At 47.6% G+C, this 12,478-nt stretch overlaps 3 pseudogenes; all 3 read right to left on the bottom strand.

The window, feature by feature from the left end:
- Window positions 1-50: 50 nt before the first annotated feature.
- On the bottom strand, window positions 51-4,080 carry LOC125960879 (uncharacterized protein C2orf78-like; annotated as a pseudogene).
- Window positions 4,081-4,247: 167 nt separating this feature from the next.
- On the bottom strand, window positions 4,248-8,277 carry LOC125960878 (uncharacterized protein C2orf78-like; annotated as a pseudogene).
- A 167-nt stretch (window positions 8,278-8,444) lies between these two features.
- Window positions 8,445-12,474, bottom strand: LOC101283899 (uncharacterized protein C2orf78-like; annotated as a pseudogene).
- Window positions 12,475-12,478: the final 4 nt, after the last annotated feature.

Raw genomic sequence — 12,478 nt, 5'->3', positions numbered from 1 at the left:
TCCCACGCTATTACCTAGAGTTCACATATAGCTCAGTCCAACTGGTAAATTTAAAGAGTCATTTCTACCCTCTTCAATCCTGGAGGTTGAGCTGAGTTAGTAGAAACAGGCTGGGCACACTCAGCCACAGCAGGCCGATGTGAGGCCAGAGACTGTGGCCTCCGCGGAGCAGGTCGAGATTGAGGCTTGTCCCAGGCAGCAAACGGCAGAGGTATCAACTTGACCTTCCCAGGAGGCGGCAGCTCCTACTGGGATGGAGATGGACACTGTTTTCCAGCACTGCTGTCTGGTTTCTGGGCTTCGACTTGAGTTTTCTCAGGACTCTTACCCTCAGGTGGGGTATACCTCCATGGCTGGATAGCTGGGGGTGTTTAGGGTTGCTTGAATTTCCCAAGACCCGACAGGAAGAGAGCCCAGTTTTCTTATCATTCTTCTCCCCCAGTGCATGAAAAACCTTCACAGACGCCAGCCTGCACATGCCTAGGGAGGTTCGAGGCTTTTTAAAGCTCTCTTGGATAAGCTCAGTTTGCTGCTTCCTTCGCTTCGTCTGGGGAATTGTTGGCTTCTCTTCTGCCTTGACTTTGTTCCCTGACTGCTTTTTCTCATCAGCCTTCTTCCTTCGTTTGGTCCTTGAGGTGCTTTCCTGCCCGTGGCTCTGAGTATTGCTGATCTTTCTGGATGCGGCTTTCTGAGGTTTGCCTTTGGAATGCTTGGCCGTGGTCACAGGAGCGCTGTCCCTGACTGCAGCATGGCATAGAAGCACTTCTCCCCCTAGCAGGCACTCTGGATTCTTTGGCTGGATTTTGGCCTTGGGAGCACCACTGATAGGCTCAGAGGCTTTATGTTTGTTCTTCCTGGGTTGAGCAGAGGGAACCTTTATGACACTTGGCTTTTCCTGCACCTGATTCACCTTAAAGGCTCTGATTCACCTTAAAGGCTCTGAGTGTCTTTGGCTTTGATCCTGTTGGGACCTTTGGATCAAGATCTTTCAAAGAATTAAAGAGCTGGGGAAGGTGAATATCCTCCGCCAGTGTAGTAATGTCTGCAAAACCACTGCTAGATTCCATCCCATTTTCAGGTGTCCCTAGGTCCTCAAGACTCAGGCTGTTCTTTCCCAGATCAGCATTTTCAGAAGCAGGCTGCTCCTCTTGGCTAAGGGGATGCATCAGTGCAGGCCAGGAGCTGCTGAATATCAGGGATTTCTAAAGGGAGTAGTGGAGGCTCTTGGTTTTCTCTTGGGATCTGTAGGCATCCAGAGGCTTTGAAAGCTTGGTTTTCATATCCTCCAAGTGCCTCACTCTCTATTTGTCCCTGGCTTGGAGCTGGAGGCAGGGCCAGGAGACTACTGGCGCTCTGGACTGGAGCTGTCCCTGAAATGTCCCCAAGTTCAGGTGGTGGGTTACTCTCAAGTATCTGGATATTTCTGCTCCTGCAGGACCTGGGGAGTTCTTGAGTTTGTGTCACACAAGATGTCTGGCTTGGAGGTTGCAATCCCAGGGAATTTTTCGTCACCAGGGAAGTCTCCATCCCTACAAAGGAATCAAGGTAGAAGTCAGTCCCTGGTAAGTGAGATGCTCCCCCTAAACACCAACACAGCACTCATGTACCTTTCAAGGTACATGATTGATGTGTTGGTGTTTAGGGGCAAGATGGGCAAGGCATTTCTAGTAACTCTTCTTAAGGATCACGGACAGTGCCCTATGCTACGAGATAAGCGGTGACTGTTGTAATTCTTACTGGTGATCATTTCATGTCACCGATTCTTGGCTTTCTTTGTATTTCCTAGGATTGTTCAAAGTCAAATAAAAAATGAGTCTTATTTTTTAAAGAAACGAAATATTTTACAAAGCCTAGCATTCTCTTATAGAGTCCTTTCAATTCTCCCCACTTTCCTGAGAGGCTAAGAACACTTCACACCATGAACTAGGAGAGGGAGTAGAGCCCTTCCTGATGAAATAAATAAACAAGGACAGAGTCTTAGCCTGCTTGCTCTGGACAGGATCCCGGACCACAAGGTCTTAAATCCTGGTATAAATTAGGGAAGTGAGGACAGTTAAACTGACACTATGATAACAAGAGTTCTGAAACACCTTCCAAAGAGACTGTGGCAGTACATCAGGGAAGGGAGTGATACAGTGTGGTAGTACAGGGGGAATGATCGGCTACAGCAATGAAAAATGTGGTACCTCTTGGTATGCTCTCGGGGTTCTTGTACATGCAGCATAGATGACATTTAGAGTGTCCCTCCCACCTTCCAACCTGAATTAGGTGTTCTTTTTTAAAAATTTTATTTTTATTTATTTATTTTTGAACTTACTTATTTTATGTATGTATTTGTTTGGCTGCACTGGGTCTTCATTGCTGTGCACGGGCTTTCTCTAGTTGCGGCTAGCGGGGGCTACTCTTGGTTGCGGTGTGCGGGCTTCTCATTGCGGTGGCTTCTCTTGCTACGGAGCACGGGCTCTAGGCGCGTGGGCTTCGGTAGATGTGGCTCACGGGCTCTAGAATGCAGGCTCAGTAGTTGTGGCACATGGGCTTAGTTGCTCCACGGCCTGTGGGATCTTCCCTGACCAGGGCTCGAACCCGTGTCCCCTGCATTGGCAGGCGGATTCTTAACCACTGCGCCACCAGGGAAGCCCTAGGTGTTCTTATATAGAGTCTAAAACCAGAGAGCCCTGAGCGAAGGTAGTGGTTATTAAAGGCTCAGGATCTAAATTCTACCTGTCTGTACACCACTTCCCAGCTGTAGATTTGACCCCACTTTTGAATGCTGACCTCACTGTTCAACTTTCTTGCTGTTTGTACTCACCTTGAAAACTTGTTTCTGTGACGGGTTGAGCAGACACAGGGTAGTAGATTCCAGAGGTGGAAGCTGGTGGTTGGATATTTGTGGGCTGAATCTCCTTTAGTACCATTACCACTTTCGGTTGCACAGAGGCCCTACTTCCTGTGTATGACACAGAGCCATAGGATTGCAGACAGGAGCCAAGTTCTCCATTCAGTAAAGACCCCAATGTGCCTTGGTTATAGTAATACACCTGGCTTCCTTCCTGGTAGGGAAGTGACAGGCTGTGTCCCTGATTTGGAATCTGAGATGGTGTTCCCTGAGCAAGCCTGGCAGAAGGTGATGGATATAGAGGGACCATGTTATTGGTGTCTGCAGTTTTATCATACTGGGCTGCCGTAAACATGGAGGAAGCAGCTGTGTGCTGGTCAGTGACTGCCAGAGTAAAGTCTCCGAGTGAAGGAGAATTCTTTTCGGTGCTTCCTGTGATGTCCCAGTCAAGAACACCCGGATAGGAAGCAGCTGAAGTGGACGTCTGGCTCTGGTCAGTAACTCCAGATAACATAGTTGTGCTAGACTGTTGGTGAAGGTAGGCGCTACCCATGAGTGTCTGGAAAGAGGTAGCAGTAGCTGATGCCGAACTGACGGCAGGAGCAGAGACTCTGGAGAAGTTGCAGACACTTCCTGTTAGGGAAGTTGCATTGCTCACCCCAGGAAGAGAGTGCTGCAGAGAATTCAGAGTTCCAAGTCGAGATGGATTTTGGAAATTTTCTGTAAGAACAAGAGGGTAATGAAAAAGTCAGGGACATTGATAAATTCTCACTATGTTTGAGGAACAGCATTATCTTAAGTTTCTTGCTATCCGGATACCTCTAGTGTCAATACTTACTGAGAAACCAAAAATCAGACTGTTATGATGGTTGCAAGGACTGAGCAGTTTTACACTCTTCTGTATTAGCTGCCTGTGCTCCCATGTTGGGCATAGATGGGCAGAAGACCCAAGTGGTGTGGTTCAGACATTGTTCTCTAGGCTGGAAGCAACCTTCTCCCTGACCTATCTTTCCTTTCAGCCTGCACTAGTATGGACTTCTATGCTGTTTCCTAGACTGGGAGCATTTTAGAACTAGGAGGTCCTTAGAGAACTTCTGTTTTCACAGTCTCATTTCATGAGGAAGGAAATTGAGGCTCAGAGAGGTCGGGTTGACTTGTTCAAGTTCTCTCATTATGTTAGTATCCTTACCAGATTTCAGAACCTAAGTATCCTGACTTGCTTGCCAGGACACTACTCTGAGCATGATACTGCCAGAAAGCAGGAGAAATAGAACTTATAATATAGGCATTTTTTTCGTCCGTTAGAAAACAGTACGGCTATTACCATTGGAATCTTCAGTGTCTCACTTTGCTTGTGCAGTTCCCACGCTATTACCTAGAGTTCACATATAGCTCAGTCCAACTGGTAAATTTAAAGAGTCATTTCTACCCTCTTCAATCCTGGAGGTTGAGCTGAGTTAGTAGAAACAGGCTGGGCACACTCAGCCACAGCAGGCCGATGTGAGGCCAGAGACTGTGGCCTCCGCGGAGCAGGTCGAGATTGAGGCTTGTCCCAGGCAGCAAACGGCAGAGGTATCAACTTGACCTTCCCAGGAGGCGGCAGCTCCTACTGGGATGGAGATGGACACTGTTTTCCAGCACTGCTGTCTGGTTTCTGGGCTTCGACTTGAGTTTTCTCAGGACTCTTACCCTCAGGTGGGGTATACCTCCATGGCTGGATAGCTGGGGGTGTTTAGGGTTGCTTGAATTTCCCAAGACCCGACAGGAAGAGAGCCCAGTTTTCTTATCATTCTTCTCCCCCAGTGCATGAAAAACCTTCACAGACGCCAGCCTGCACATGCCTAGGGAGGTTCGAGGCTTTTTAAAGCTCTCTTGGATAAGCTCAGTTTGCTGCTTCCTTCGCTTCGTCTGGGGAATTGTTGGCTTCTCTTCTGCCTTGACTTTGTTCCCTGACTGCTTTTTCTCATCAGCCTTCTTCCTTCGTTTGGTCCTTGAGGTGCTTTCCTGCCCGTGGCTCTGAGTATTGCTGATCTTTCTGGATGCGGCTTTCTGAGGTTTGCCTTTGGAATGCTTGGCCGTGGTCACAGGAGCGCTGTCCCTGACTGCAGCATGGCATAGAAGCACTTCTCCCCCTAGCAGGCACTCTGGATTCTTTGGCTGGATTTTGGCCTTGGGAGCACCACTGATAGGCTCAGAGGCTTTATGTTTGTTCTTCCTGGGTTGAGCAGAGGGAACCTTTATGACACTTGGCTTTTCCTGCACCTGATTCACCTTAAAGGCTCTGATTCACCTTAAAGGCTCTGAGTGTCTTTGGCTTTGATCCTGTTGGGACCTTTGGATCAAGATCTTTCAAAGAATTAAAGAGCTGGGGAAGGTGAATATCCTCCGCCAGTGTAGTAATGTCTGCAAAACCACTGCTAGATTCCATCCCATTTTCAGGTGTCCCTAGGTCCTCAAGACTCAGGCTGTTCTTTCCCAGATCAGCATTTTCAGAAGCAGGCTGCTCCTCTTGGCTAAGGGGATGCATCAGTGCAGGCCAGGAGCTGCTGAATATCAGGGATTTCTAAAGGGAGTAGTGGAGGCTCTTGGTTTTCTCTTGGGATCTGTAGGCATCCAGAGGCTTTGAAAGCTTGGTTTTCATATCCTCCAAGTGCCTCACTCTCTATTTGTCCCTGGCTTGGAGCTGGAGGCAGGGCCAGGAGACTACTGGCGCTCTGGACTGGAGCTGTCCCTGAAATGTCCCCAAGTTCAGGTGGTGGGTTACTCTCAAGTATCTGGATATTTCTGCTCCTGCAGGACCTGGGGAGTTCTTGAGTTTGTGTCACACAAGATGTCTGGCTTGGAGGTTGCAATCCCAGGGAATTTTTCGTCACCAGGGAAGTCTCCATCCCTACAAAGGAATCAAGGTAGAAGTCAGTCCCTGGTAAGTGAGATGCTCCCCCTAAACACCAACACAGCACTCATGTACCTTTCAAGGTACATGATTGATGTGTTGGTGTTTAGGGGCAAGATGGGCAAGGCATTTCTAGTAACTCTTCTTAAGGATCACGGACAGTGCCCTATGCTACGAGATAAGCGGTGACTGTTGTAATTCTTACTGGTGATCATTTCATGTCACCGATTCTTGGCTTTCTTTGTATTTCCTAGGATTGTTCAAAGTCAAATAAAAAATGAGTCTTATTTTTTAAAGAAACGAAATATTTTACAAAGCCTAGCATTCTCTTATAGAGTCCTTTCAATTCTCCCCACTTTCCTGAGAGGCTAAGAACACTTCACACCATGAACTAGGAGAGGGAGTAGAGCCCTTCCTGATGAAATAAATAAACAAGGACAGAGTCTTAGCCTGCTTGCTCTGGACAGGATCCCGGACCACAAGGTCTTAAATCCTGGTATAAATTAGGGAAGTGAGGACAGTTAAACTGGCACTATGATAACAAGAGTTCTGAAACACCTTCCAAAGAGACTGTGGCAGTACATCAGGGAAGGGAGTGATACAGTGTGGTAGTACAGGGGGAATGATCGGCTACAGCAGTGAAAAATGTGGTACCTCTTGGTATGCTCTCGGGGTTCTTGTACATGCAGCATAGATGACATTTAGAGTGTCCCTCCCACCTTCCAACCTGAATTAGGTGTTCTTTTTTAAAAATTTTATTTTTATTTATTTATTTTTGAACTTACTTATTTTATGTATGTATTTGTTTGGCTGCACTGGGTCTTCATTGCTGTGCACGGGCTTTCTCTAGTTGCGGCTAGCGGGGGCTACTCTTGGTTGCGGTGTGCGGGCTTCTCATTGCGGTGGCTTCTCTTGCTACGGAGCACGGGCTCTAGGCGCGTGGGCTTCGGTAGATGTGGCTCACGGGCTCTAGAATGCAGGCTCAGTAGTTGTGGCACATGGGCTTAGTTGCTCCACGGCCTGTGGGATCTTCCCTGACCAGGGCTCGAACCCGTGTCCCCTGCATTGGCAGGCGGATTCTTAACCACTGCGCCACCAGGGAAGCCCTAGGTGTTCTTATATAGAGTCTAAAACCAGAGAGCCCTGAGCGAAGGTAGTGGTTATTAAAGGCTCAGGATCTAAATTCTACCTGTCTGTACACCACTTCCCAGCTGTAGATTTGACCCCACTTTTGAATGCTGACCTCACTGTTCAACTTTCTTGCTGTTTGTACTCACCTTGAAAACTTGTTTCTGTGACGGGTTGAGCAGACACAGGGTAGTAGATTCCAGAGGTGGAAGCTGGTGGTTGGATATTTGTGGGCTGAATCTCCTTTAGTACCATTACCACTTTCGGTTGCACAGAGGCCCTACTTCCTGTGTATGACACAGAGCCATAGGATTGCAGACAGGAGCCAAGTTCTCCATTCAGTAAAGACCCCAATGTGCCTTGGTTATAGTAATACACCTGGCTTCCTTCCTGGTAGGGAAGTGACAGGCTGTGTCCCTGATTTGGAATCTGAGATGGTGTTCCCTGAGCAAGCCTGGCAGAAGGTGATGGATATAGAGGGACCATGTTATTGGTGTCTGCAGTTTTATCATACTGGGCTGCCGTAAACATGGAGGAAGCAGCTGTGTGCTGGTCAGTGACTGCCAGAGTAAAGTCTCCGAGTGAAGGAGAATTCTTTTCGGTGCTTCCTGTGATGTCCCAGTCAAGAACACCCGGATAGGAAGCAGCTGAAGTGGACGTCTGGCTCTGGTCAGTAACTCCAGATAACATAGTTGTGCTAGACTGTTGGTGAAGGTAGGCGCTACCCATGAGTGTCTGGAAAGAGGTAGCAGTAGCTGATGCCGAACTGACGGCAGGAGCAGAGACTCTGGAGAAGTTGCAGACACTTCCTGTTAGGGAAGTTGCATTGCTCACCCCAGGAAGAGAGTGCTGCAGAGAATTCAGAGTTCCAAGTCGAGATGGATTTTGGAAATTTTCTGTAAGAACAAGAGGGTAATGAAAAAGTCAGGGACATTGATAAATTCTCACTATGTTTGAGGAACAGCATTATCTTAAGTTTCTTGCTATCCGGATACCTCTAGTGTCAATACTTACTGAGAAACCAAAAATCAGACTGTTATGATGGTTGCAAGGACTGAGCAGTTTTACACTCTTCTGTATTAGCTGCCTGTGCTCCCATGTTGGGCATAGATGGGCAGAAGACCCAAGTGGTGTGGTTCAGACATTGTTCTCTAGGCTGGAAGCAACCTTCTCCCTGACCTATCTTTCCTTTCAGCCTGCACTAGTATGGACTTCTATGCTGTTTCCTAGACTGGGAGCATTTTAGAACTAGGAGGTCCTTAGAGAACTTCTGTTTTCACAGTCTCATTTCATGAGGAAGGAAATTGAGGCTCAGAGAGGTCGGGTTGACTTGTTCAAGTTCTCTCATTATGTTAGTATCCTTACCAGATTTCAGAACCTAAGTATCCTGACTTGCTTGCCAGGACACTACTCTGAGCATGATACTGCCAGAAAGCAGGAGAAATAGAACTTATAATATAGGCATTTTTTTCGTCCGTTAGAAAACAGTACGGCTATTACCATTGGAATCTTCAGTGTCTCACTTTGCTTGTGCAGTTCCCACGCTATTACCTAGAGTTCACATATAGCTCAGTCCAACTGGTAAATTTAAAGAGTCATTTCTACCCTCTTCAATCCTGGAGGTTGAGCTGAGTTAGTAGAAACAGGCTGGGCACACTCAGCCACAGCAGGCCGATGTGAGGCCAGAGACTGTGGCCTCCGCGGAGCAGGTCGAGATTGAGGCTTGTCCCAGGCAGCAAACGGCAGAGGTATCAACTTGACCTTCCCAGGAGGCGGCAGCTCCTACTGGGATGGAGATGGACACTGTTTTCCAGCACTGCTGTCTGGTTTCTGGGCTTCGACTTGAGTTTTCTCAGGACTCTTACCCTCAGGTGGGGTATACCTCCATGGCTGGATAGCTGGGGGTGTTTAGGGTTGCTTGAATTTCCCAAGACCCGACAGGAAGAGAGCCCAGTTTTCTTATCATTCTTCTCCCCCAGTGCATGAAAAACCTTCACAGACGCCAGCCTGCACATGCCTAGGGAGGTTCGAGGCTTTTTAAAGCTCTCTTGGATAAGCTCAGTTTGCTGCTTCCTTCGCTTCGTCTGGGGAATTGTTGGCTTCTCTTCTGCCTTGACTTTGTTCCCTGACTGCTTTTTCTCATCAGCCTTCTTCCTTCGTTTGGTCCTTGAGGTGCTTTCCTGCCCGTGGCTCTGAGTATTGCTGATCTTTCTGGATGCGGCTTTCTGAGGTTTGCCTTTGGAATGCTTGGCCGTGGTCACAGGAGCGCTGTCCCTGACTGCAGCATGGCATAGAAGCACTTCTCCCCCTAGCAGGCACTCTGGATTCTTTGGCTGGATTTTGGCCTTGGGAGCACCACTGATAGGCTCAGAGGCTTTATGTTTGTTCTTCCTGGGTTGAGCAGAGGGAACCTTTATGACACTTGGCTTTTCCTGCACCTGATTCACCTTAAAGGCTCTGATTCACCTTAAAGGCTCTGAGTGTCTTTGGCTTTGATCCTGTTGGGACCTTTGGATCAAGATCTTTCAAAGAATTAAAGAGCTGGGGAAGGTGAATATCCTCCGCCAGTGTAGTAATGTCTGCAAAACCACTGCTAGATTCCATCCCATTTTCAGGTGTCCCTAGGTCCTCAAGACTCAGGCTGTTCTTTCCCAGATCAGCATTTTCAGAAGCAGGCTGCTCCTCTTGGCTAAGGGGATGCATCAGTGCAGGCCAGGAGCTGCTGAATATCAGGGATTTCTAAAGGGAGTAGTGGAGGCTCTTGGTTTTCTCTTGGGATCTGTAGGCATCCAGAGGCTTTGAAAGCTTGGTTTTCATATCCTCCAAGTGCCTCACTCTCTATTTGTCCCTGGCTTGGAGCTGGAGGCAGGGCCAGGAGACTACTGGCGCTCTGGACTGGAGCTGTCCCTGAAATGTCCCCAAGTTCAGGTGGTGGGTTACTCTCAAGTATCTGGATATTTCTGCTCCTGCAGGACCTGGGGAGTTCTTGAGTTTGTGTCACACAAGATGTCTGGCTTGGAGGTTGCAATCCCAGGGAATTTTTCGTCACCAGGGAAGTCTCCATCCCTACAAAGGAATCAAGGTAGAAGTCAGTCCCTGGTAAGTGAGATGCTCCCCCTAAACACCAACACAGCACTCATGTACCTTTCAAGGTACATGATTGATGTGTTGGTGTTTAGGGGCAAGATGGGCAAGGCATTTCTAGTAACTCTTCTTAAGGATCACGGACAGTGCCCTATGCTACGAGATAAGCGGTGACTGTTGTAATTCTTACTGGTGATCATTTCATGTCACCGATTCTTGGCTTTCTTTGTATTTCCTAGGATTGTTCAAAGTCAAATAAAAAATGAGTCTTATTTTTTAAAGAAACGAAATATTTTACAAAGCCTAGCATTCTCTTATAGAGTCCTTTCAATTCTCCCCACTTTCCTGAGAGGCTAAGAACACTTCACACCATGAACTAGGAGAGGGAGTAGAGCCCTTCCTGATGAAATAAATAAACAAGGACAGAGTCTTAGCCTGCTTGCTCTGGACAGGATCCCGGACCACAAGGTCTTAAATCCTGGTATAAATTAGGGAAGTGAGGACAGTTAAACTGGCACTATGATAACAAGAGTTCTGAAACACCTTCCAAAGAGACTGTGGCAGTACATCAGGGAAGGGAGTGATACAGTGTGGTAGTACAGGGGGAATGATCGGCTACAGCAGTGAAAAATGTGGTACCTCTTGGTATGCTCTCGGGGTTCTTGTACATGCAGCATAGATGACATTTAGAGTGTCCCTCCCACCTTCCAACCTGAATTAGGTGTTCTTTTTTAAAAATTTTATTTTTATTTATTTATTTTTGAACTTACTTATTTTATGTATGTATTTGTTTGGCTGCACTGGGTCTTCATTGCTGTGCACGGGCTTTCTCTAGTTGCGGCTAGCGGGGGCTACTCTTGGTTGCGGTGTGCGGGCTTCTCATTGCGGTGGCTTCTCTTGCTACGGAGCACGGGCTCTAGGCGCGTGGGCTTCGGTAGATGTGGCTCACGGGCTCTAGAATGCAGGCTCAGTAGTTGTGGCACATGGGCTTAGTTGCTCCACGGCCTGTGGGATCTTCCCTGACCAGGGCTCGAACCCGTGTCCCCTGCATTGGCAGGCGGATTCTTAACCACTGCGCCACCAGGGAAGCCCTAGCTGTTCTTATATAGAGTCTAAAACCAGAGAGCCCTGAGCGAAGGTAGTGGTTATTAAAGGCTCAGGATCTAAATTCTACCTGTCTGTACACCACTTCCCAGCTGTAGATTTGACCCCACTTTTGAATGCTGACCTCACTGTTCAACTTTCTTGCTGTTTGTACTCACCTTGAAAACTTGTTTCTGTGACGGGTTGAGCAGACACAGGGTAGTAGATTCCAGAGGTGGAAGCTGGTGGTTGGATATTTGTGGGCTGAATCTCCTTTAGTACCATTACCACTTTCGGTTGCACAGAGGCCCTACTTCCTGTGTATGACACAGAGCCATAGGATTGCAGACAGGAGCCAAGTTCTCCATTCAGTAAAGACCCCAATGTGCCTTGGTTATAGTAATACACCTGGCTTCCTTCCTGGTAGGGAAGTGACAGGCTGTGTCCCTGATTTGGAATCTGAGATGGTGTTCCCTGAGCAAGCCTGGCAGAAGGTGATGGATATAGAGGGACCATGTTATTGGTGTCTGCAGTTTTATCATACTGGGCTGCCGTAAACATGGAGGAAGCAGCTGTGTGCTGGTCAGTGACTGCCAGAGTAAAGTCTCCGAGTGAAGGAGAATTCTTTTCGGTGCTTCCTGTGATGTCCCAGTCAAGAACACCCGGATAGGAAGCAGCTGAAGTGGACGTCTGGCTCTGGTCAGTAACTCCAGATAACATAGTTGTGCTAGACTGTTGGTGAAGGTAGGCGCTACCCATGAGTGTCTGGAAAGAGGTAGCAGTAGCTGATGCCGAACTGACGGCAGGAGCAGAGACTCTGGAGAAGTTGCAGACACTTCCTGTTAGGGAAGTTGCATTGCTCACCCCAGGAAGAGAGTGCTGCAGAGAATTCAGAGTTCCAAGTCGAGATGGATTTTGGAAATTTTCTGTAAGAACAAGAGGGTAATGAAAAAGTCAGGGACATTGATAAATTCTCACTATGTTTGAGGAACAGCATTATCTTAAGTTTCTTGCTATCCGGATACCTCTAGTGTCAATACTTACTGAGAAACCAAAAATCAGACTGTTATGATGGTTGCAAGGACTGAGCAGTTTTACACTCTTCTGTATTAGCTGCCTGTGCTCCCATGTTGGGCATAGATGGGCAGAAGACCCAAGTGGTGTGGTTCAGACATTGTTCTCTAGGCTGGAAGCAACCTTCTCCCTGACCTATCTTTCCTTTCAGCCTGCACTAGTATGGACTTCTATGCTGTTTCCTAGACTGGGAGCATTTTAGAACTAGGAGGTCCTTAGAGAACTTCTGTTTTCACAGTCTCATTTCATGAGGAAGGAAATTGAGGCTCAGAGAGGTCGGGTTGACTTGTTCAAGTTCTCTCATTATGTTAGTATCCTTACCAGATTTCAGAACCTAAGTATCCTGACTTGCTTGCCAGGACACTACTCTGAGCATGATA

The sequence above is a fragment of the Orcinus orca genome, chromosome 13 (assembly GCF_937001465.1).
Source record: "Orcinus orca chromosome 13, mOrcOrc1.1, whole genome shotgun sequence".
NCBI lineage: Eukaryota > Metazoa > Chordata > Mammalia > Artiodactyla > Delphinidae > Orcinus > Orcinus orca.
The sequence above is the reverse complement of the archived record's forward strand: the minus strand, read 5'-3'. Positions and strand labels throughout refer to the sequence as shown.